The 27,158-nt window shown below is 39.2% G+C and overlaps 1 protein-coding gene across 3 annotated transcripts in view; it reads right to left on the bottom strand.

The window, feature by feature from the left end:
• DAB2 (DAB adaptor protein 2) overlaps positions 1-25,784 on the bottom strand; it is a 63,800-nt gene extending 38,016 nt beyond the window's left edge. For 2 of the 3 annotated variants that reach the window (XM_020996181.2, XM_020996189.2), the window contains exon 1: positions 25,586-25,784. The gene's annotated coding sequence lies outside the window, so the exon portion shown is untranslated. Of the gene's footprint in view, positions 1-25,018; positions 25,115-25,585 lie in introns of those variants that run through there. The other variant, XM_020996184.2, reaches the window with a different exon arrangement.
• Between the last annotated feature and the right edge of the window lie 1,374 nt (positions 25,785-27,158).

The following is a 27,158-nucleotide window of genomic DNA, read 5'->3' as shown; positions in this document are numbered from 1 at the left end:
TGAAATTTGACTTTTGACAATGAATAACATGCATTTATTAGGCATTTACTATGTGTTAGACACTGTGCTAAAGGGTAGGAATTGAAACAAAGGAGGGGCAGTCTCTGTTCTTCTGGATATCACATTCTAATGGGGGAGGAAGCACAGCATAAGAAGTTTCAGCAGCAAGTCAGACGGAAAACGAAGGTCTCAAGGAGAGGTGAGCAGATTTAGCCTCATTTTAAGTTAGATCAATGGTAATCTTGGAAGAAATAGCAGCATCAGAAGTCAGACTGTAAGGCATAGAGAAGTAAGCACAAATTCTTTGCTAGGAGCTTAGAATTACATGATTTAGGAAGACCGCTTTATTCTAGAGGCAACAGGGAGCAAATGAAGATTTGAGTAGGGCAGTCATAGATAGCTTAGATTTTGGCAGCTGTGGAGTGGATGTATTATAAAACTGTTCACCTTTACATTAAATTGGCCCCAGTCTATATGTTTTTTTTTCTTTTTGCTAGGCAATTGGAGTTAAGTGACTTGCCCAGGGTCACACAGCTAGTAAGTGTCAAATGTCTGAGGTCACATTTGAACTCAGGTCTTCCTGACTCCAAGGCTGGAGTTCTATCCACTGCACCACTTAGCTTCCCCTGTGTAATATTTTTAATAGTTAATTTTTTCTTTTGCTATCAAGTTATTGGACACATTTTTGCTACTACATCTGGTGATCCTTGTGCCATTCAGTCCTCCTCCAAGTTTTAGATGAGTTGGTAAAACTGGAGGGTTGTCTGAATTGTAGGAGTAAGTAGGCCAAGTGACTCCATGGTAGTCTTTGACCAGTAAAAGCACACAAAGTTGGACACCTGTTTAGATATCTTTAGAAGAAGCAAAAAAAGTCTCAACTTCTGAATAGTTCTTACAATTGCCAGGTAAGTCACCCCTGGATAAGTGAAGTATTAGACTGTAGTGAGAAATTAAGTTGTGCTCACTTCTCTATCCTTTATAGTCTGACTTCTCATCTTGCTATTGCTTCCAATACTCTTCCAATACTCCAATGAGGCTCACTTACATATCATCTCAGGAAGCACTACTTCAGCCCTGTTTGCAGGACTTGGGAGATGAGATCAGCAGAGATTCTGGAGCATAGCTAGCCTCTCAGTTTAGAAGTTATGGACATCTCAGCAGAGTTACTGAATGGCAAGCTGAAATGGAGGTGATGTGACCAGAAATGCAGAGTCATGCCTGGTTTATAGCAACAGAAAGAAAAGCTTGGAGAAAGGATGAAGTCATAAAGGAATCTGGAGTGCCAAGCTAGATGATTTAGGGCTTTGCATTATTATAGGTCCTCTAGTGAATTTCATAGGCTATTAAAATGAGATCCTTCTCTTTCCCTGGGCAGAGAGACAAGTGAAGCGAGACCCAGAGACAAGAAGCATCACATGCAGTTCTTCTCCTGGGACCTAACTCTCAATTTTATGCTCAAGCATATCTACATAGTTGAGTATCTGCTGGGAAGGTAAGGAAAGGTAAGGAATCAACGTTAATGAGAGGTATCACCAAATAAAAATTCCAAAGTTAGTAACTCTAAAGTTATACATTGTAAGGAAAAATGTATGGGCAGGCATACCTATTGGAACAGTCTCTCCCAGCTTCAATATACCCCTGAGCATGCACACACACACACACACACACACACACACACACACACACAGAGCAAGTGGTATCATATGGATTAAATCTCTGACTACAAATAAGTACTGAGTATTCTGGTATCCCTCTGAAGCCAAAACCAGTGGTTTTGGTGAGGAAAACCTCTTCTTTGATGAGGAAAAGGATGTACTAGTCTTTTCACTGCTTCTAGGTAGTACTAGCATGCATCTATATATCTATATCTATCTTTACACATGTACATAACACACATTCATACATATATATATGTATATGCATTGGTTTATATACATATACACATACACACATATTTCTTAGAGTATGCATATTTTGTCTATAATTATTAAGGTAGATATTTTCTTTTTATTTTATGTTACTGTGTATATTTCTTAAAGTGAGATTGACATAGGCTTTCTAGAGCTGAAAGAGATTTCAAGATTGTCTCTTTGTAATTTTGGGTAAGTCCCTTTGTCTCTGTTTTTTCATCCTTATAAAGGGTCCTCATTAAGGCACAGAGAATTAAATAAACAATTTGCACTAATGTTAGAGACTCTATTTGCATAGCAAATAGACTTGAACCCTGGGTTACACTTCAAATGAAGGGAAAGAGATGGATATGGACTAAATTATCTCTAAGGTCCTTTCCACACAATAATAAATTCGAAGTGTGTCCCAGTGTAAGAAGTGATCTGATTTCAGTCTTGGCTGGGCTTCTCTGCTTATTTATTATAGCCTTGGGCAAATCATTAAATCTCATGCTTAGGGTTCTTTACCTACAAAATGAGGAAGCTGAATTAGATGGCCTCCAAGGTCCCTTCTAGCTCTAACTTCCAAGATCCTAGTCTAATCCCTTCATTTTACAGATAAGGAAGGGAGCCCTGAGAGTTAAGGTCATTTGCCTAAGGTCACACAAGGAGTAAGAAGTCAGGATCAGAATCTTTCTTACTAAAGGCTAATCTTGGAACCAGGTGATAGGGATTTAAGAGTATAAGACACAGAGTCCAACTGTTTAAACAGCCATCTAATTCATCTCCTTGCCCTAAATATTTCTCTACTCCAATCCATTCTTCACATAGCTGCTAAAGTGAGCTCTTCAGTGCAGGTCTGCCCATGTCACCTTCTATTCAGTAAGCTCCAATGACTCCCTATCATTAATTCCTCTGTTAGACATTCTAAATTCTTTGCAACATGACCCTTTTCTATCTTCTTTCCAGTCTTTTTACAAATTATTAGCCTTTAGGCACTAGAAGTGGAGAGCTAACTACCTTTTGCATTGGCTTCCACCCTCTCCCCCTATGCTTGGAAGGCTCCCCTTTAGAGTTTTGCCTCTTAGGATCCTTGGCTTCCTTTGAGACTCAGCTCAAGCAGCACCATCTTCTCCAGGAGGGCTTCCCTTCTAAAGGTTAGTGGTTGCTCTGTTCAGTTGTGTCTGACTCTTTATGACCCCATTTAGGGTTTTCTTGACTGAGATACTGGAGTGATTTGCCATTTCCTTCTCCAAGGTCACTGAATAGCTATTAAGTGTCTGAGGCTGGATTTGAAGTCAGGTCCTCCTGCCTCCAGACCCTGTGCCAAAGTTATCTTGTGTCTATTTTGTATATTTTGTATATATCCATTTGTTTACATATTTTTCTCCCATCTGAATATAAGCTCCTTGAAGACATAGGGGATTTTTTGCATTTTTTCCTTTGTATCATCATAAATTAGCACTGTGCCTGGCATATAATCAGTGTTAGCTGTGTGACCCTGGGCAAGTTACTTAACCTTGCTTGCCTCAGTTTCCTCATCTGTAAAATGAGCTGGAGAAGGAAACGGCAAACCACTCCAGTATTTGCCAAGAAAACCCAAAATGCTTGATTGAGTCACCTGAAAATACCAACTACTGTTAAGTGTTCTGAAGGGAGATGAGAATAAAAAAAAGTCATTCCTTCAATGTTATCAAGGAGGAAGAAAAAACATCTCTATTAGAAAGGTAAGAGTTTAGGTACTAATGATTGAATAATCTATTTTTATAGTTGTCGCATATAAAAGTTTAAAATTGTTTTTAAACTAACTAACTAACCAAGATGGTACAAATATTTCCTCCTCTAAAGGTAGTAGGATAAACTGACCTTTAAAATTCCTTCCCCAGCCTTTGATTTTGCAATCTTCATTTTAATACGTAGTGCAAGTTGTATGATGGAGAAGAATTCTAAGATCTCTCCCCACACTATGTCAGCAAGGCCTTTGGGATCCCATTCTTTGAGAGGCTGGTGTCCTATCTTTCATTTGAGAGTCCCTTACGGGTCAATTCCTGGTATGTGCCGATGTCCTGAAAGGACTAACATCCTTCCTTCCTTCCTAATTCTTCATAATTAGAAAAGGGTCTCATTTTCCACAACAGGCCTTCTAAGTATCAAAATCAAAGCCAGCAAGAGCAGGCCAAACTCCCAAGTGGGCTGGGACAAGATCAAAATGTAATTGGAAAGTATTTAACAAAAATAAATAAAAATGCAACGTAATATAGATGATTAAATTTATGATTTTTCAAGTCAGCATGTGGCTGACAGAGATCATTTAAAGAAATGTTTTTAGCTATTTCAACATTACTTCTAGTTGATATTTTATTCAATATGACATTCTTTAGAGAACTTTCATTTATGACTTTGAGTGAGCCACCTTTTCATTTGATAAGATGCCTTTTATTTATTAAATGTCAATTATATAGAAGATGAGAGGCAGCATGGCTTACTGGTGCCAGGGGAGCCTTGAGACTCAGGAAGAGTGGGGTTTGAGTCCTGCCTCTGACCTATGCTGGCCGTGTGACTGTGGAGCACCAGCCATATGCTCATAGAGCTGCAGGGTCCTTCAGAAGCCATCCAGTCCCACCCCTGACTTTACAGATGGGAAAACTAAGGTTTAGGAAGGTGAAAGGACACCTTCTAGTGTCCCAGGCAATTCTTAATACTGTTACATAGCAGTTACTTAATGCATCAGTAGAAGGAAAAGCAATAGAAATACGAGGAGTTTGCAAATCACTTTTCATCTTTGTAAGAAATAGACTATCCAGTATTTATAATTTACACAAGTATGATACAAGGTAGAATGTGATGGGAACAAAGGATAAATCAGGGAAGGCTTCACAGAAGAGAAAGCAGGTGAAATTAGCTTTGAACAAGATTTTGCTATGTAATAATAAGGGAGCATGTTCTTTCTAGGCATGTCTGACTGCTTTCCTGACCACATAGGGAGAAATACTTTGTTGTTGTTTAATCATTTTTCAGGCTTGTCTTACAATTTGTGACCCAATTTGGTGTTTTCCTGGCAAAGATACTCTAGTGGTTTGCCATTTCCTTCTCCAGCTCATTTTACAGATGAGGAACCGAGGAGGGTAAGTGACTTGCCCAGGGTCATACAGCTTGTCAGTATCTGAGGCTACATTTGAACTCAGGTCTTTCTGACTCTAGGCCCAGTGCTCTATTCACTGAGACACACCTAGCTGCCCCTAGAAAGAGTAGGAGAGAACACCTAACAGGACTGAAAAAGGGTAACTATGGCCTTCATTACAATGGAGTCAAACTTGAACAGAAACAGATCTCTGTCAGCCACATGCTGACTTGAAAAATCATAAATTTAATCATCTGTGTTATGTTGTATTTTTATTTATTTTTGTTAAATACTTTCCAATTACATTTTGATCTTGTCCCAGCCCACTTGGGAGTTTGGCCTGCTCTTGCTGGCTTTGATACTTTCGGCCTAGAATACCTAAAGTAGATTTGGAGAGAGGGGGGCTGGGTTCAAATTCTGGCTCTTCCATTCATTGCATTACCTTGATAAAGTAGTTTAACCTCAGTTGATCTTAGGGACTCCACCTCTAAATGAAGGAGTTGGAACAGATGATTCCTGAGTTTCCTGCTAGTTCTGAGTCTATGATCCTATGAATTTAGAATGTCCAATTTCTTCCCAAGGGATGGTTTATCCATTAAAAAAAAGATCAAGTTCTTTCCCCCCAGTGAAATCTCATTGAATAAGTATATTTTAAATGTTCCAAAAAAGAAGGCATTCACCAGCTTACAAAAATAAAAGAAAGAAAGAAAACATGCAAGGGCTGTATCAATTTTATCTTATTTTAAGTTAAAAACAGATAGTAAGAGTGATTTGGTCCACATAACTGTCATACTTTGTACCTATTAGTGCAAAAGTTCTCTTCATAGATTATAGATCTAACCCGAGGGCTCTTAACCTCTTTCTATTTGTGGTCCCCTTGGGCCATCTGATGAAACCTGTGGGACCCTTCTCAGAATCCTGTTTTTAAATTACACATCATATGGTCATCCTAATATGAACAGTTTAAAGACCCTGAATCAAGAACCCCTGATCTAGAAGAAAAGATATCAGAGGCTATAGCTAGTCCAACTCCCTCATTTTAAAGATGAGGAATCTGAGCTCTAGACCAGGTTAGTTAAGTGACCTCCCCAAGGTCACACATACAAGCAAATATGAGAGCTTGGATATGAATCCAGGGCTTCTGACTCCAAGTACTCTTTCTATTGCGTTATTCTGTCTTCATTCTTTTAAAGACTAGAAAGCATCCAATGTGATATTCACTAGATACTTAATCTGTGGGCATACTGAGGTTGATAAAGTTACACATCCTACATAAATTGACATGACTCATGTTTAAGAGGAAGGAATTGGCTAAGATTTCCAATGCCCTTGGAAAGCCTGCCCAGATGAAGCAAGAGGGACTGAGGGTTCCAACCTACATCAAGGAATCCTTCTCCATGGGATTGATTTCCAACACAGGTAGTATTTTCTGTTGAGCCAGTGCTCAGATGTGCCATGCCAACACACACTAAAGGCAAGCTACTTCCTGTATGTAGACCACACTGTCAATCTGCACCACCAAGCTGGCTTGGACAACAGTTCTTTTGCCTCTGACAACATATTCAGGTTGTTTCCATTGAGCTGTGACACAGACCTCCTTCAATAGGGTCTAGTTAGCCACCATAGGAATGTGTCAATATGGGAAGTACTAAGTGAAGCAATTAATGAGTCATCCTAAACTTTTCCTGGTTCATAAACAGCTTAGTGTGTAAGCAAGATGTTCTGCTAGCTATGTCCTTCCAGAGTCAAGCATACCCTGAACCATTAAAGTGCTTATTGAGGGTTACTGACTCCCCACACTGTGGACATTTCAAGAAAACACAAGACTTTATCTAATCAAAGCTAGAGTTCATCTTTGCATGATGTAGTTTATGACCCACTCAGTCACTGAATGAAAAGGATCGTGCACTGGGCCTCAGACTAGAGGTTAAGCAATGGATCTGAGCTACAGGGTTAAGTGTCTGTGTTTTTCCAGTCACTATTCCGTGAGACATTTATAGCAGTGGAGGACTCAGTTAGATCATTTGTTTCCTCAGCTGAACACTGTAGTTCAGTGAAAACAAGCCCTCCCCTCAAAAACTACTTAATCCAATTTTAAAAAGTGAGTCTGCAAAATTGAGGACTTATTTCTAAGTTTTAGTGAGCAGAGTAGGCCATTTTGGTACTTCCTTGCTGCCTGGTAGCATTCCACCTTTTACCATTAGAGATCACAAGCTATCCTCACTGTCTCATCTTTGGTGTCTTGTTTTGTGATTTGTGATTGTTTGTGTCATCCCATAAGCCCTCCATAGGGAAGCTCCCCAATACGCTAGAGCTCACTTCTTGTTCTTTTTAAGAACGTGTAACTTGAGTTACATTAATACTTAAACACACACGAATTTTCTGTCCTCAAAACAAACAAACAAAAAAAGCCCACCACATTTAGAACAGTAATGCTTTTCTAATTGATAGTGTACTTTATTAAGCTCAAGATAATAAGTTATAGAGATATACACAGGTAATCTCTAATCCAACTTCACAAAAGCTTCTTTGAGAGGGATTCTACTTAATTTATGGAGAAATTTAGCAAAAATGAACTAGTTGCTACTTTAAAGTTCAGTCTGTGCTTAGAATTTCACAGAAAGGTTAAGGTCATTTGGTGTCCATCATTTCTCACTACTGTGGTGGAGTGTGGCAATACTTTTTAAGAGTATTTATAGCTGTTGGAAAACCAACTAAATTACCCCATGTGCTCTGATTATCCTGCCTAAAAGGTAGACCACCCCCTTCTTTCTACATGAAAATTATGACACTTATTCAATATGCTCCCAACTTCTTATGTTGGATGAGCAATGGGCCTGGAATAGGAACCTTAAGCCTAAGCTAGAATTTACTTGGTGAAAAATGAGTAAAAGTTTTCATTAAATATCTGTAAGCAAGGTAACTTTTCATGAAAGCTAACTGACTCAGAGGAAGTCATATCTTCCAAAATTTAGGCTAATATATAAGGTTGCACCATGTTTCACTTGTCTTTGGGTACTGTTTCACTCTAGCAGTCACTCAAAGACTCATCAAGCAACTGGATGCACTGTATGCACCCGTGCATACACACACACACACACACACACACACACACACACACACCACACACACACACACACCCCAGTACCTATCGTCAAGAAGCTTACTACATTGTACTTGGAGGGGTTGGAGCTGAAAAAGTAAGTCGTTAAATGCAAAAGGCAACAACTTTTTCAGTTATGAGCTCAATTTTTAGTCCATGAATATGTCAGGAAGATGAAAACAGACTTTCCTCAGTAAATATCAAGTCAGTGCACCTGATAGCCTCTTCCCCCACTCCTCAAAGATGAATACCTACCCCTAAGGCCTTTAGCTTAGTCAGGCAAATTATGCAAGATGGGCTACAAAGTTCAAAAAGAGATTGAGCTTAGTATGAAGTGGAAGGGTTGGAAAGAGAGCACTGGGGCAATAAACCAGAAAAAAAAAGTGCTAGAAGAGTAAGGAGGCCTGGGCAAAATATTTTAAATTAGGTTTTATGGCTCCATCTTTAAATTGAGATGATACTTGTGCTATATACTTTACAAGCTAATTGGGAGGAAAGTATAAGCCTAAAAGTGTGATGTAAATGGTAATCATTGTGCTCACTTTGAAGACTGGGGCCTATCCACCTAGGTAGGAGGGGAAAATGCATTTCAGACAAAGACCTGGGTGTCACTACCTATAACATAAGTTTTGGGAAGTAGGAGGTAGGTAAGGATAATCAGACTGGTCTGGAGCAAAGTTCATATGAAAGAACAGTAGGATTTAAGATTGGCAAGATAAATTGTGGGGCTCTATCCTGTGCCGTATTTCCCACCTCACCCCACATCTCGGTAAACTCATTAACTTCCATGAGTTCAACGATCATCTCTTTGCAGACAACTTCCACATCTGTATCTCCAACTCTGGTCTCTCTTGAACTGTTCTGCACCACAAATTGCTTATTCAGTGCTCCAGCTAGCTGCCCCATATGCATTTTGAATGTAACATGTCCAAAACAAAATACATTATCTTTTCCTTCCCCTTTTAACTTTCTTGCTCCATTCTCCTTCCAAATTACCCCTGTTCACAACCTGGAACTCATCTTCAACCCTTCCTCCCACCCCACATCCTGTGAAGTTGCCAAATTCTGTCAATTCTACTCTAAAATATCTCTGTTTTACTAAAACATCCACACTAAAACACCCTGGTTCAGGACCTCTTCACCTTTCACCTAAACAATTTCAGTCTCCTAATTGATCTCCCTGTGTCCAGTCCACTGCCCTCTAATCCACCTTCTACAGAATCACCAAACTGAAGTTCCCAAAGTACAGGTCTGACTATGTCATTGTCTTGATCAATGAGTTCCAGTGGCCCTTTCTTCTTTTTTAGGATAAAATATCAGCTCTTCTAAGTTTTAAAACCTTTTACCATGTGTCTAAAACACCCTTTCCAGGATATCATATGGTCAGGTTTTCAAGTAGGGAAGAGAGCCAAGTGCTATGTATAGGAAGAATGAAGTCAAAAAGGACACAAATACATTTGCTTCTGTTCAGTCTAAGAAGTGAAAAATTCATATTTGGTGGCTGTATTTTGTATCTATTATTAAAGCAGAATCATCTTCATTAGACCTTGAGGTCCTGAGGTGCTAAATAACACCCACATTGGAAGTGAACAGATGGCTGAGTAACATGAGTCACAAATGTAACAAATCACCAAATGAATTTTTCACTAAAGTGTATACACATACAAAAGTAAATAATCTTTGGTAAGGCAGTCCATCTTGTAACAAAATGTAAGAGTAGTATTGATGGGGGAAAAAGTAATATCAATGAAACTCAGAGCACGCAAAAGAAAATCATTTCTACAACATAAGGGAAATTATTATAGATTCCTTCATTTCAGTCAAGAGTTTGAAGTCATGTTTGATCAGTGTCAAAGCCCTTGCCTACATAGTAGAAGCTCAGATGGCATTCCAACATCTGACAGTGTCACATTACTACCAAAGTGATGTGGCTAATGTCCCCTTGAGAGGAAGAAAAAAAAAGTTTCCTAGCTGCCAGAGAATTTGAATGATCGTGCTAATTTGCATGGGGACTGAATAACCACAACAGTCTGCTCCCCTAGATGTGCCAGATAAGAGTCTTGAAGAGATGATCACCTGGAGATCTCATTTCCCAAGCCCAGAGTTGACATAAACTAGGAAAGCATATGTATGTTGCTTATTACAAATTACCTTACTGAAGGCATGCTTAGACAGAGCTGTTTAATTAATTAAGTACACTCCCCCCCCCAGAAAAAAAAGTCTAGGTCAAGCTGAAACTTTCCATTGTAAGTGTTCTGATTCCCAATATGTGATGTTGCAAATAGGGAAATTCTACCTCTTGCTCCTTAATGCTGTTTTCACCTGTTACCTATAGTTTCCCAGTTTGGTGGGACACAAGGGCATCTACCTGTTTCCACTGATTTATGGATGATTCTTATGAACAGAGGGAAGCACTGGCAAAAAGATTACTTTCCTTTATTGCTAAGTAAAAAATTCAGCCCAATAGGCACTAATTAAAGGAAGATGCAAGATACAGCAATGAGAGCTCTGTTATCTCCTCAACTGTCAAATTATACCACCAGACCTTCACATTCACTTAGCCTTAAAAGCATGAAGATACATTTGGTTAGTGCAACTCTGTAGCTCTATTGCAATCTGGAAGAGCACTGTGGAGAGACTTAATACTGTAGCTTAGGTAGCTAATGACTTTTGTGATAAGAATGAAGAGTAATTTGTTGGCAACTGTGTCAAATGTTGCCAATTGCATTGTCCCATAGGCATGAAGTACTGTGTTTAGGACCATCCACACAGCTGAAATGGAGAATTACTTTTCATTCCATTCCTAGCAATTTTATCCCTTTAGGAGGTGACAAACTATTGACACTGATCGTCTTAAATTCTAGAGACATCAGGCAGGTTAACAAGTCCCAATACCTTCTGTTCCATTGAGTTCATTAGCTATGCCAAAAGGTACTCAAGAAGGTATAACTTTTCAGGCCTTACTAACTTAATAAATCAACGTGTGAGGAAAGGTAGAAATCTATCAAGACATTGTTGTCTATCTGCAACCTCCATAACTTGCTTTCCTTAATTTGAAGGGTATTCTTGCCTATATATAGTGCCTTGCACAAAGCAGATGCTTAACATTTGAGGTGAATTATGGGCTCACAATTTTGGAATTGGAAGGGACCTCTAGTCCAACCTATACCTAAAAGAAATCCCCACTATGACAAACATACTTGGCTTGAAGACCTCCAATAAGGAATAACCTCTTGAGGAAGCACATTCTACTTTTGGACAACTAACTACTATGAAAAAATTTTCTCCTGACATCACTCTCAAATTTGTCTCTTTCCAACTTCAACCCATTACTACTGAATTTGTCCTCAGGATCAAATAGAAAATGCTCAATCTCTCTTCCATGTGATAGCACTTCAAAGTTTGGAAGACATATCATTAACCTCCCTCCCTCCCTTCCTCCCTCCCTAACTTCTTCAGGGTCTTTCTGAGGCCCTTTCCATCCCCGTCGTCTGGACATCCTCCAGCTTCTCAGCATTCTTCCAAAATAGTGGTGCATGAAACAGAGTATGATACTTTCCAAACCCAGTTTGACCAAGGTAGAGTTATAACAACAACAACAACAGTAACAGTAATAATAAACATTAGTATTATCATTTAAATAGTGCTTTAAGCTTTGCAAAGTACTTTTACATTTGATTCTCACAACAACCTGGGAGGTATCCCCATTTTACACATAGGGAAACTAAAGCTGAGTGAGATTAAACATAATAGTTAGTTTATATTACCTTAAGGTTTGCACAACTCTTTCTATAAGTTATCTCATGTGATGCTCGCAACAGCCCTGTGAAGTAGGTGCTATTATTAATGATATGCCAAGGGTGTCAGAGGTATTAAGTGTCTGAGGCGAGATCTGAACTTATGTTTCTATATCCAGTTCTCTATTCACCCCAAGACCTGGAATACAGAAAGCCTATTCCTGGAAGCTATGACTCTAATGTAGTCTTAGATTTCTGTGCTGATTTATAGGCAAAGCTACTAACCCTACAAAGATTGTTAAAAAATAGTCACTACAATATTTGTGTACAGAAGCAAAAGGGTTAAAATCTATTCCAGGGTAAAATCAAATGTATAATGTGAATTTTAAGCTCTTTAAATAGTTTTTTCTCATTAAATTCAATTTCTATTTTATATTTGCAATGCTTATGTATTTTAATTTTGAGGTAATTGGCATGGAAATAAAGCCTTTGTAAATTAGAACTGAAGTATATTAGTATTTCTACCAGATTACATTTGTGGTGAAGATTCAAAACACTCAGATAGTAATATTTCACTGTATGTGTGGTACTATGTGTTTTCTCTTAGCATCAAAAAGTCTTGGAAAGACATTATGTTAACTTATGTATTAAATTATTTTTAATATTTTAAAAAAATATAGCCTTAAATTGCATTGTCCTTTTTGGCTGTTACACTACACTCCTAACATATATTGAGCCTGAAATCCTCTAAAGCCCCCAAACCACTTTTTTTTCAAATGAACTACTGTCTAATCATACCTCCCTCATCTTTTACTTATGAAATAGATTTTATTTTCTAACCAATGGTATAGTTATCTTTGTTGAAAGTCATCTTATTAGACTCAGCCTAATGTTCTAGCTAGCCTGTTGAGATCTTTTTAGATTCAGTCATCTAGTGAGCTAGCAATTCCTCCTAGTTTTGTCATCTGCAAAAAGCAGGCTATCTATGCTTTTATTCAAGTCAATTACAAAAATGTTCAGCAGATTAGGTTCAGAGTACAGATCCCATAGAGACACCATGGGAGATGTCTTATTAAGTGGACACAAAATCATTAATGACTACATTTGGAGTTCTGTCTTTTACCTAGATCCAAATTTAACTGTAGCATCACCTAGGTCATGTATCTGTCTTTGCAAGAGCATTAGTATGTCAATTTATGATACCAACCACACTTTCTACAAGAAGCCTTTTCTAATCTCTTTTAATTCTAATGTCTTCCCTCTGTTGATTACTTCCTATTTGTTCTTAGAGAGTGTGTGAGCTATGAGCTCCTATAAGGCAGGGACTGTCTTTTGCCTTTGCACCCCCAATCCTTAGCAAAGTGCCTGGCCTACACTAGGTGCCTCATAAATGCTTATTGACTTCTTTGTGAATCACTTTGCTAAAAATCTAGTTGAAATTACACTGATATGATTTATCTACTTGTGTATATTGGGTGAATTAAATGGAAAAGAATGTCTTGGAGTGTGTTAGTCTATATAATGACTGTAAGAATTTAAGATTGTCACTGTTAACCTATGATAACTCACCAACTGAAGCAGTGTGGATGATGCAGTGGACAAAATGGTGGGTCTCAAGTCAGAAAGACTCAAGTTCAAATTTGACTTCAGACACTTACTAGCTGTGTGAACTTGGGCAAGTCACTTAATCTCTGTTTGCCTCAGTTTCCTCAACTATAAAATGGGGATAATAATAACACCTACCTCACAGGGTTGTAGTGAGGATCTAATAAGATATATGTAGTGTTCAGCACAGTGCCTGGCATATAGCAAGCACTATATATAAATGTTAGCTATCATCTTTATTACTGTTTTTTTTAAAATTATTATTTTCCTAATGTGATGTCACTGCTAGAATGACACTCTACTGCTATATTAGTTTGAAAACCCCATGAAAATTAAGAAAAAAAGGAGGCAAGGTTGGGCTGATATAACCTGATCTTGATGGGGCCATAGTTTCTCAGTAATCACGTCTTTCTTTACTAATTCACTAACCATCTATTCAATGATCTATTCTAGAACTTTTCCAGAAATCAAAAAAATCAAAGCCAATCTCATTGGCATATAGTTTGCAGATTTGTCGTTCTCACCCACCCCAATTTTGTGTGTGTGTGTGTGTGTGTGTGTGTGTGTGTGTGTGTGTAAGACTGGAACATTTAGTTCTCTCTAGTCCTACGGTTCCTTCTTTATTCTGTAGTCTTTCAAATATTACTGATAGAGGGTTATCTGCAGTTGGCCTGGTGACTTGTACTGATCAAAGGCATCTGCTTACCTCTTAGTACCTCTTAGCTTACCACCTACTCACTTATCTTAGGCATCAACTCCCTGCTAGACATTTTTTGTTCTGTCCTTTCCAATACAAAAGTCATTCTCCTTGGCAAGGAGAACAGAAGCAAATTACACAGTCTTGAACATTGGAATACATTAATTCCTCAGATTGTATTTTGAATACTTTCAATTAAAAAAAAATCCATGATCCTAAATCTGCATTTCTCAAAATATCAAGTAAGAGAACAGAAACCCATTAAAAGAGAAATAGCTGAAGAGATTTAGCATGGAAATGAAGAAACTTGGATTCAAGGGATATGCTAAGAAAGGAAAGATGTTATGGACCACTTGGAATATTTGATGGCCTCTCACAAAGAGAAAGCAGACCAGTTACTCTGTTCAAGAAGGCAAATTTAAGATGAAAAGAAAGATTTTGATTTAACATAGAAGGAAGAGTCCCCGTGCCCTCCCTTAGAGATATCCAACAACAGAATGAATTGTCTTGATATGAACTTCATAGCTCCAAAAGTATTCAAGCAAAGGGATTTTGGAAAGGATCCTTGCATCAGATAGGAATATAGTCTATAACCTTTCTTCCCACTATGAGAATTATTGGGAACATTGAGTATACAATTACACTAAAGTTCCAACTTTTTGATACATACTAAACAAATGGGTCTGTCCCTAGTTGGGGTAGACAGAACAGAGGTTGGGGATGAGGAATAGAATCTATGGTTTTGGCTTATTTCTAATGTCTGTTTGGTTGTACTCAAGTATAATATCGAGTTTAAAGCACACTCAGGTGATGGAATTTTTACTAACTCTGTCCTATTTCCAATCCATTAGTCCAGATTAAGATAGTTACATGACCTCTCTTCCTCTTCACAAAACCTAACTATCCTAAATTAGTACAAAGTGACCTCTTCTTCCTCACAGAAGTGATAGTAGGTTGTTCAGCTTTCACTCATGGTACCTAACTACAGTATCTGGCCATTCTCTCTAGACTGAAGCCTCCATGGAGGGCAGAGAGATTGCCTTGTACTTTATATTGCTTGTGCCATCTAACAGGCATACAAATACTCATTTGGTGAGATTTTCTTTGTGGTGGTAATAGTCATGGACATTTGTCCAGTAAAGCAAGGAAAATTTCAAAAGAAAAAAAACCCTTAGGACATTACAGCTGGGGTACCTGAGCACCTCATGCCTAGATTGCTATAATAGATTGGGTGGGTGGAGGGGGGGAGGGAGACAGTATATTATTTTACTGTACCCTGTTCCCTGCTTTCTCCTATTATGAGGAATAATGACAATTTATTAGTGTCATTTATTTATAATGTACTGATGGTACCAAAAAAATTGAAATGATCCTTGCCCTCGAGCTTTACAATCTCTTGGGGGAGGTGGGGATACAACTTGTTCACAATAAATAGCAAAGTAATCAGAGGGGAAAAGACCTCCCTCAGTTTTATTATTCCACTCCCTTACTTGAGAACTTACAAGAGTTTCCCATTAACTCAAGGCCAAACCCTCCTGGTTAGGGAACCACATGTCCCAACACATATAGGATCATCCAGCTCTCCTGAACATACTCGTTCATAGCCCTATGCCTTTGTTCATGCGGTCTCTTTCTACATGTCTAACTCAAATACATTCTTCAAGATCCTCCTCAAGTCGTATCTGTTTCATGAAGCCTTTCTGGGTAAGATATGTCTGGACTACAAGTTCTTGACTCATAATCCATAGTATTTGTCCATGCATGATTTTGGAATTATTGTTTTGTATTATTCCCTAGTAATGTTATTTAATTTTGTATCTAACCAGACCTTTTTTTTTGTGGGTTGTAACCATTGTTGTAAAATTGAATCTTCTATATGCATTTCATGTGAGTTTAATTCTACAAGAGATGATAAGGCTTTTACACAAAACTTACATTTGAAGAGATTCAAACAAGATGCTATGAAAGGTTTTTACTATTAATGTGTCTTTTGCAGTACCTAACCCAATGCTAAAGTTAAAAGAGTGTGGTAAATTTGGGGTTGGGTTCTTCATATTGAGGTCTTGGATACTAAGATTCTTTTTTATCATGAAACTAATATGCAGTAGAACATATAACTGTCAGTCTCTGTTTTACTTCAGTTCATGGCTTATTAACACTAGCATGTCACATTAAGCCAGAATGGATTCTTTGCTTGAAAAGTGATTGACTCCCCAACACTATAACAAAAATTAAGTACAAGTTTCAGGCTGGTATTCAAAGCTCTTCCCAATATGGTCCCAGGATCCCTTCTCATACTTGAATTGAATTAAATCATTAGATATCCCTTAAACACTTTAGCACTTTCTTGCTTGTTTCTTTGTTCATTCCATTTACAAACTACCTCATTTTTCCCTAACAAGGAAACTGACATTTATCCAATACTTTGAATTCATTTTCACAACCTCATAGTGCATAGAGAGCTGACCTCAAAGCTAGGAAGACTTGAGTTTAAATTCTACCTGAGGAACACAGGTGGGTAAATTGCCTAATCTTAGTGAATTACCCTAAGGCACTGAGAAATTAGAAGTTGAAGAGAAGGTTCTAAATTCCATTGGTAAAGGGGATTTCTTCATCTGGAATTTCCTTATGCTAAAGAAACCACAGGTATAGGTCCCTATAGGTACCTCACACTATAGGTGAGGAAACTATGGCTGAGAAAGGTTGCCCATCATTACCTAGCTGAGTATTGGTTATAAGATTGGCAGCCAGGACTTCCTGATGTTGTCCCCCTATTGAAATCATGATTTCAACCCAATTCAAATGCTACCACCCTGAGTATCCCAGCTAAAAGTGAGTTCTTGTGTCTGTAGTCTTATAACACTTTAGGCTAATAGTAGTCACTTAGCACTTGAACAAAATACTATGTGCTGTGGGTCATGTCATATATCTCTTCCCATCACTAGCATGGGGTCTCTGTGAAAGAGATATTCCACATATTGGTTGAATGGGTATACATCATTAGTAGGCTGCAGAAGAAATTTTATAGATAGTAAGTTGCCATATTATGTAAGTATCATTATTGTCTAAGACATTTTTCCTATCCCAGATGCTGATCTGGACATTTTGTTCAGTAAGACTTTTAAATACTTTTCACAGGAACGTGGCCTTTTCAGCAATTATGGCTTTCCAGAAGAACCAGTAACATGAATGCAACACTCATGTCTATACTGATATTCAGGAAGCTAAACAGAGGTTACATTAAGCTGAATTCCTGTTTTCTAACAAGACACACTGCTTTAAGGAGCCTAGTGTCATTGGACATCTGCTAGATGCTTTCAAAGGGGAGAAGATTTGTTGGCATTACTTTCTGGGTATATCTGAAGGTTTAAACTTCTGAGAAAGCCTTGATGTGGGGCTTCTCTTTGGGCAAAGCAAAAAAAATCCAAACAAACAAACAAACAAAAAAACTCCCCTCAAAACCACTTACTTGTGTACCTGTACATTGGCTAGCCACAAGGGGCTTCTAACACTCTTGTCAACAAATTCATGGAGGCAAACTGACAAATTATAAATAAGATCAAGATACCTGAAACCAAATGAAAACTCACTGTTTTCTATATGTGTCACAACTATTTTCTCATAAGATGATATTAAGAAGTAGAGCAAAGAGAAAGAAAAATCATGAAAAAAAAGAAGAGTTGATAACTGTTTAGATTATGCTTTAGTAAGTTTCAAAGACTACAATGGAAAGTATATAATTGGATGACATGTTGTCCAAAGTGAGAGGATTTCAGAATTTTGATAAAGGAGCCAATCGCATTTCAAAAGTCTTTATACCTGGAGCCCTTATTTTGAAGTCTGTAAACTTAAAAAAAATATTTTTTATATTTTAGTAATTATTCTTCAAGATAATTGGTTTCTTTTGGGATATTCTGTGTTTTACTCATTTAAAAACATTATCCTGAGGATAATGGGAGAATAAGTTGGGATTCACCGGACCGCCAAAAGGGTCCATGACATACAAAAAAAAAGTTATAATCAATAGACAATGAGACCAAGGAGAGAAGCCACAAGGAATGAGGTTGATAAGTGGATAAGCATCAGATGATCTAAATCATCTGAAAAATGGAAGTTTTTAATTTTGATGTGTTTACTGGAGAGTAAAGAGCATATTCTTCCCCAAATCATTGCAACTGGAGACTGGAGTCATTAGGTATTCGGTAATGAAAGTTACTGATTCAACAATCATTTGTTAAGCATGGTGCTGAACCTGGGGGGAGAGGAAGAGATTAGGCCATTATCCTTGACTTCAATGGGGTTTACAATCAATGTTCTAATTGTGAATGCTTTATTCCCCTTTGGAAGTGTGATGAAGAGGTCCAAAGATTTGTGGAGGTTTTTGTTTTGGGGGGGTGAGGTGTTTAGCAAGATTCTTAGATTATTTTGTATAATGCTAAGAAACTCAGTTTAGTTACCATTCAAAAGAAATGATTAAATCACACATAAGAAACAAGAAATTTGTAGTAGGAATAGCCTGCAAAGACAGCTGAACTAGCAATTAGACTTTAGATTCATAAGTGCCAAGAAGGCAGGGATCATAAAATTTCTGCACTTTGTATCTCTCTAGCTGCTAGAACCATGCTCTGAACAGTGTAGGTACTTAAGAAGAATTTGTTGAATTGAATATCAAATATTCCAGGAAAGGTAACTAGTTAATCTGGACACCTACTTGAGTCTCTTGTCTGCCATTCCTACATTGTCAAGAGCTGATGGAGTATGAAATTGGCACATCTCCCATCTTTGCTTGAACGTGAGCTGCCACTGTGAGGGGAATAGTGGAAAGTCTATTGGGAATGCCAGGCATGCCTGGTGTTTTTTAACTCTAGCAGAGCCTTGTTTTTAAACAGATTTGGACACATCGAAATATTCTGTTCCCTACTCCCCATAGAGTGGTTAGTCTAAATTGTATCCCCAGTCCTGGGGGCACAATCCTGGAGGCCAGGCACAGTGCCTGGCTCATGATAATAAATGAGACTGATTGATTGTTCTCTAGGAAAGCCAACTTGTCCAGATTTCCCATTTCCTAATGTACCACACTTTAACATGGAATACCACCTGTAGGTAATTATCCTTATTGATATGAGGAATCAGAATACTCATGAAACAAAACAAAAAAACCTTACCTTTTTGGCTTGTATTGTAACTTCATATACATTCTTTCGTGTCTCCCAGTGAGGTACACAGGGTATTATACTAATTTTGCTGATGATGCAGGAAGAATAACTGAATGACTTGTCCCAGGACACACAGACTAGCCAGTGGCAGGAGAAAGCAATGAGTTGGTCTTACGACTCTTCTTGGACTATTATAATACTACCACTCTTGTTTTAAAAAAAAAAAACAACCAAACTCTGCCCTTTCCCCTCCCCCTCAAAGCATATTTGAAACCAGATTAGAGATCATGATTTAGTTATCTATTCTACTGGAGGTCATAGATCTTAGATTTAGAGCTGGAAGAAAACTTAGAGGTCATCCAGCCCAACCCCTGAATTTTACAGATGAGAAGAGCTGGAGCTCTAGGAGGTTAGGTGAGTTGCTGAAGGTCACACAGATAATACGGGGCAGAACTGGGATCTGACCCCTGTTTCTCTGGCTCCCAAACTTGTGCTTTTCCTAGGGTTTGCACACACACACACACACACACACACACACACACACACACACACACACGAACTGGAATCATCAAAATCGAGGTCTCAATCCTTCTTGAAACTTACTAAATATTGCATCTATATTCTATAAAATGGAGACAAGAATACTGTGCTATGCAAACTTTAAAGAAGTATATCATTGCATATGAGAGTCAATAACTTCTGGGGGTAGGTGAGAGAGACACACAGAGAGAAAAACTCAAATTTCAGTACCAGTTTTGACATGTACTAGCTTGTGGGACCCTGGGAAAATCATGGGATTTCTCAGTACTCCAGGCAACCCTTTAAGACAGAACAGATGCCAATCTTTACCAGTAGAGGACATTTTCTAATATGGAGTTCCCTGTGTCAACTGAAATATGAATCTAGTTTACAACTTTTTTTCTTGTCACCTCCCCAAAAAGCTAAAACCATACCATTGAATACATATTGTGAACTGCCCTCCCCCACAAACTTCCTAAAGAAGAAATAAGGCACTGGCACCTCTAATACTAAGAAATGAAATGACACATTTCCCCTAGAGCTAGAGATATGCCACCACAGAGAAGTGAAGGGGAAAGGGGAAAGGAAAGAGAGGAGGTAAAAGTCAATGATTGAATATGTGGTTTGTACAGTTTCAGGCTTATTTTAGATTTAAGTTAAAATAACCAGCACCTTAAATGCACCTTTTATTGCCTCATCATTTTTAAGTGATCTAAATTCACCCAGTTTGCTGCTCTCATCCCACATAGGGCTATTGCTCATCTGTTTGGCATTTTTCCTAACAAGATTGGTGTCCCTTTCTCTCAGTCTGTTCTCTCCCTAGAAGTAAAGTCAGTCAGTATTGCTAAGTGTTGCAGCTGGTCCACAAAGGAAAAAAAAAGCAAAGTGAAAAAGATTTCAATGCTGGAAACGTGATAAAGCAGTCAGGTTGCATTAAGTTGTGTGCTTTGGGATAGTTCACCAATCACTGGAGTAACATAGAGGCTGTAACACCTCTACTTCTGAGTGACACAGCCAGTTTCACCAGCTTGAGTGTGATGCAATAGCTTTAACCAATTAGAGGGGGCCAGTTAAGGACACATCACTAAAATTCCCTGAACTTGAAAACCTCTCTTACCTAATTTTCTGGGAAGTCACTCTCCCACCTTCTCCCAGAGATTACTCTTGGCTCAGCTCTAGTTCTTTCAGATTTTTGCTTCCTTATACCTTCAATATAGTTTAACCTGTTGCCTGACTCCAAAATGTAAAGCATGCACCTAGCTGCTCCTCCTAAGCACCCATGTCTTTAAGGCGAATGCTAAGGGTGCATTTAAGTCATTAGACACTTTGTACAAATTATGGAAGTAGGGCTTAGCCCCAAGGCCCTTTCTCTTTTGGGCCAGTTTTAATTTTGGTCCCAGAAGTCTGTAGGTGATCTTTTCCTTCTTGTTTGTTAAAAGATTTTCTATTAGAAAGGGAAAAAACAATATGAAGAGTAATAAAACAAAGGAGATGGGGAGGGGGAGTGGAACAGGGGAACAGAGATTCTAGTTCCCCTTGCCAAAAGTGTCACTCTCATTTTAGGTCAGGAAGTGATTTGTTCAGACTCCCTCTGACTCTGGAGTAACAGGCTTTCTTCAAGGCTCAGAAAGGGATGCATGAAAAGGAGCTATCCTTGGCCACGTGCCCTGCTGTGTAGGCAGCCTGTCACTCCACAGATGGCTAGCCTAGTCACTGCAATTAATATGGGTGGTCCCCTGTTTCTTTACTCTTTCCATCCAATGCAGGTTTTTGGAGAAGGGATTTTTTTTTCTTTGTACATAGTTATAGAGGTAGACATATGGAAGAAAAGTAGCTTGGCAAAATATAAGTAGAAAAGATCACTTAGCCACGGAGAGTCCTTTGAACCCCAAGCAGAGAGACTTTTTGTCTGATCTGTACCAGTGTGGGGAAGGACAAATCTGCTTGCCTTGTTTGTATTAAAATGTTTGGATGTTTGTCTTCATTCAGCGATATGTAATGCCTAATTAGGGAGCCTCAATAAAATGAGTATTTTGCAAAGAATGGCTTTTATTTACTTCTATAGTGTGTAGTGTGTGGGGTGGTGGTAGTGGTTGGTTTCTTGCTCCATACCTGTTCCAGTGAGTTTGCCTGTATTATACTCCCTTTCTTATTTCCCAGGTACTGACACGTGATCCTTACTGCATTAAGATAGATGCATTAAGATTAAGAGACAACATGATGCATCTGAAAGAGCAATGGATTTGGAGTTGGATGACATTGGTTAGTTTCTCAGCTCTGCCATGGTCTAGGTAGATGGCCTTGGACAAGCTATCCTCTCCGGGCCATGGTTTCTTTATATTTAAAATGAAGGGGTTCATAGAATTATATAGCGCTGGAAAGGATCTTAGTCCCTTAGAGGTTATTCAGTCCAATCCCTTTATTTTACAGAGAAGGAAATTGAGGCCCAGTGAGACTGTAACCAGCCCAAAATCACAAAGGCAGAGCTTTGATTTGAATATACATCCTTTCACTCTCAATCTAGCACTCTAAAGTTCCTCCCAGCTCTAAAAAATTAAATAAATTAAATTAAATTAAAAAAATCTAGGATTCTATGATCCCAATGGCTATGGTGGCCATTTAGCCACCCTGAAATCAAAAGGCATCCCCCCCTCCCACAGCCTCTCACTTCATTAGTAGATTACAATGCTTGACTTCTCAGGCTCCTAATGCATCCCTTAGTTTTCTTTGAGTATAAATCCACTATTTAAAAACAAACAAACAGCAAATCTATCCAAAGCACACCAACCCCTACCATCATAGCTAATTTAAATTTCTGGTTGAGACTTTCTTCCAACTCTGGAATTGCAATTCAAGCTTAGTATTACATTGCAGAGCCAGAGAGCATTTTAAAATACCACATTCTGTAACTCAGGTGTTTCATATTGCCAGTTCTGCTTATGTTCACTCAGAGGGACAGACAACTGCATATTTCTGCAGCAAACAGTTCAGTCTTCCAAGTCAGTCAGGCCCTAAGCCTCTCCAGCTTTGTTCTAAAGACCAGTAGGGCAATGTCCAACCACTGCTGAGTGTCTCAGGAATGAGCTTTTCCCTTCAAATGGCTGAGTATTTCAATATCTTAGTTTTTGCCACTAAACAAGACCAGAGTAGGGAAAGTCTGAAAGACTGAGATTTAGTGTAGAGGAGATTGTAGCCACAAGCTAAACCCATGAAGGATAAGCAGTTTGGTAGTGCTAAATTTAAATTTACCAACACCAAGTGACAGGAATAAAAAAAAAAATAGTCACTGCCTTGTGAAGAGGCCCAAGTCTCCCCAAAACATATTGCCAGCCAGAACCCAAACTGCTAAGCATGTGTTTTCCTGCCTTCTCTTGATCTCTAGGTGATACATAGGGAGGAATGACTTAGTAGCCCAATAATGTTGCCAGCTAGCCAGTCAGCAGGACCCAGAAGTCATCAGCATCCCTTTCATAAAAGCAAATTGTCTGAGAAGCCACTGAGAATGTAAAGGAACAGAGTGATGCAAGCCACTGAATCACAGACCTAGAGGTCATCTAGTCCATTTCCCTCATTTTACAACCCAGGAAAATGGAGGGCCAAGGACATTTAGTGACTTACCCAAGGTCATACAGGTAAGTGACACAGCCAGAATTTGTAACAGAGCTTAGCAGATGCAACTGTAGGGAAGTTTGGATTTTCAATCTTAAACTAGGTCTTGAGCCCAGCAGTTATTTTATAACATCAAAGTCTATTCTTCAGTAGTTGTATTTTAAACAAGTCATTTAACTTCATTGTAACACCACCCCTACCATATCTGTAAGATATAGGGTATTACCTAGGCCTAACTGCTCTAGAAAGTTAGATTAGCTGGGGTAGGGAGGAAGGTACAGTTACATACATCTGCACATGCATACACAACATACACACACAAAGCCACACACACATACTTGAGATTAAAGGAGTAGGTGAGTATTGAAGAATTTGGAAAAAATTACCTACAACTTCAGAGGAAAGATGTCAAATCTAACTTAAGATAAAGATACTTGAATTTTAAGGGGAGAAAAACCTAATAGAGGATGTCATCAACAAAGAGCATCTACCTTAAAAGGGACTCACTATTACACTGCACAGTAATCTTTTCATTCTGCCTTCTTAGAAGAAGATTGACTAGCCTATTTTGTTTTATTAATTTTGAGTATCAATGTTGTTCTTCTTCAAATTCCCTCCTCCTTTTCTCAAAAAGGATTAAGGAAGAAGCTGCAAAGATCTCCGGTATTTTCAAGCTCCATGAAATTTTATCTCCCTCCTTGTGATTGAAACCCATTTCAGAGTAGTGACAGCACCCAGAACAAATAAATGTGGAGTCATGACAAGGCTTCTGTTGTAAGATGCTTGTCTTAGATCCCAAGTGTCAGCAATTGTCTGATGGTTTCTATATATGTCCTCCTCCCAGTCTCTCCATTTTAAAAGAGGAACGGGGAAAAAACAACAACCTGGCACATGTTCTTTCCAATGTGGGCAGGAAAGCTTATGTTGGAGAAACTGTAAGAAAAGCATACTACATGTCATTTATTCTAAGAAAAGCTACTTAAGACAGTTAATCCGTTACTTGGGGTATGATTTCTCTCAACATTTTTTAGGTTCTGTCCTGGCTATTCTTGGTTGTTTCTTCCCCCACGGTGACAGGGGCCAAGAAGCCACATCAAGGAATTTCTATGGCAATACTGATATTTTAAAACCTAAGATTAAGCCCCCTTCTCCACCCAGTCACTGCCTGCCTTCCCTTCTGCCATATTAAAGTTATTCATTGGCGTAGAGAAGCTAGTTTCTGGATCTCAGGTTTAATTTGTGAGGGATTGCCAGAATTCCCTCCCTCCAGTTAAGGCTTCAGTCATTAAAAAATAATAATCTCAACAAAGTTCTGAGCTCTAAAATCGAAGGCAGAAAGCACGCCGTAGCCTGTGGGGATGTTAAAAAGAGACACCTAATGTCAAGTAACAGTGAAAACCGTTACATTTATAGCTGGCTGACGAGCCCCCCCCTTTTTTAAACCCCGTTCCATTTCCGTCCCCCCTCCACTTGCCCTCTCCAGCCTAGAGAGCCCACGGCCTCAGCGCCATCCCCATCCCGGAGGCTGCGGCAGCGGCGGCGGCCAGGCTGCTTCAAGCCTTCCAACTAGTCTGTCCAGTACCTTCGGCAGCTATTGTCTTAGGAACGACCGCAGCGCAAGAGAGCGAGACAAAGTTCAAGAATGTTCAGTCCCCGCGCTTGTCACTCCTAGCTAGGCAGCCCCAGAGCAGCACAAACCAGGTCCTCCCTCTTTGTTAGGCAGCGAGCAAAAACAAACACGTCGGGGAGCTAATTAGGCAGTCATCGGAAGGAAGGAAAAACTACCACCAACAACGGTGGCTTTCTAAAAGCTGCCGGCGTCCGCCTTCCCCTTCCCTGGAAAAGGCAGTCAGAAATTCGGTGTCAGTTTTCTTCCGTCCCTCTCTCCCTCTCCGCACAGCCGGGTTTAAGCCCGAGCTCCGAAGGTAAGTTCATTCACCACCAGCCCAGTCTCAATGCCAGGCTACACGACCTCCCGCTCCCACCGCACGTCGTCAGTCTTCTTGCTCAACTCGCTCCCCACAGCCTGCGCTCCCAGGAGGGCCGGAAAACCCGAGCCCAAGCCCAGCTCCGGACCTCCAAGAAGTGAAAACGGAGAGAGAGCAGGGTAGGGAAGGAAGAGAGGGAAAAAAACCCCCAAACTACTCACAAACTAACTCCTTTCGGCTCCGAGCATGATTTCTTTTCCCGCTGCTCCCCAAACCCTCCGCCGGGCGGACTGGTCAACCCCGCGGGCCGGTTAAATACTCGGTTGTACGCTAGACTCCCGAGCGGAGCTAGCCACTCCCAGGGAGAGATATGGTTCTAATCAGATGCTGGCAGCTGAGGACTCCCCAGGAATGCGCTGTGGATGTTTTTGCTGCTCCAGCTTGGTTACTCCCCCTCAACGTGTCTGCTGAGTCTTCCAAACTTAACTGTTTATTAACTCCTGCCTAAGCCACCAGAGGATCTCGTTCCCTGCGGCGCTGGGACTTAGCTGGGGGCAGGGGAAAATCTAAGCAGCATAGCTAGCTCTTGGTAGAGAGATTTATATTAGGGGCTCGATTAGGCCCAGAGCAACATTTCAGGTAAGAGCTTCGGGGGTAGGAGTTGAGGACAACTTGAACCGCTCCGTTGCAGCTCAAGGTGATGTGGCAAATCAGTTCAGCCTTGGGCTGTATGTGGCTCTTGCAACAAAAAGCTGTCTGGAATTCTGACGTTCTGGGTAGTGAAGTGGGATCTCGCACCTATTGAATGCAATTAGATTCTTTAAAGAGGCTCTACCCCTTTGAAGGACAATTCACCTCGTTTCAGAAGTGGATGAGCTTAAAGAAGTGTGTGTTTTCGGTGGGTTTGTAATATAAATCTATGCAAATGTATTTATGCATAGGCACAAATGCGGAAGACATACTACATATATGTGTGTATGCACAAGCACAAAATTATATTATACGTGTAGGCATAACAAAAATGTCCTCCTTTCCCATATATCCTTTATAAATACTTTTCCCTTCTTATTTGTAGCTTAAACTGTACATGTGCACTGTATCAACACAAATTAGGTGATTTATAGAACGATACTGTGCATAATGAATGTGTTTGTATATATGTATGGATAATATAAAGTTACATATATCAAAGACAATCACGGGGAACCTCTGATTGACTTGGTGAGTCCTCCAGTCCACTGGAGGAATATTGGAGAGTGGATAGGGGACATATCAGTTCTATAAAGGGGTCTCCTGGTCATTCCTGATACATACACATAGTAGGTTTTTTCTTTGAGATTTTTGAAGCCATATAATAGTCCATGGAAAATAATGTATAGTCCTAGAGAAAGAATTACAGCAATAAACCTAAAAATGTATTTACTTACGACTAAGCTGGATTTATACCAGGCATGAAAAAAAGTTTTAACTTTAGGGAAATTGGTATAGAAATTACTATCTAATATTGTAAAGCTGACACACAACCCACATCATTAGAAGTTGTATTGAGGAATGCCTTAGACAACAATAATAAATCATATCAGTTTACATAGCATTTTAAAATGTTTAATGTAGTCTTTCCAATTATTTTATTCAATTAATACAACTTGTTTAGAGTGGCACACATACTCTCTTCCTCTCCCCCACACAAACTAGTTTTTATGCTTTGGAATGCTACTACTATACAAACAACATAAAATTACATCAATACCACACTTAAAATTATTAAATCATTATCTGAAGAGACATTCTATA

Source organism: Phascolarctos cinereus, unplaced genomic scaffold, assembly GCF_003287225.1.
Source record: "Phascolarctos cinereus isolate Bilbo 61053 unplaced genomic scaffold, phaCin_HiC Scaffold_4;HRSCAF=312, whole genome shotgun sequence".
In the NCBI taxonomy this organism is placed as follows: domain Eukaryota; kingdom Metazoa; phylum Chordata; class Mammalia; order Diprotodontia; family Phascolarctidae; genus Phascolarctos; species Phascolarctos cinereus.
The sequence above is the reverse complement of the archived record's forward strand: the minus strand, read 5'-3'. Positions and strand labels throughout refer to the sequence as shown.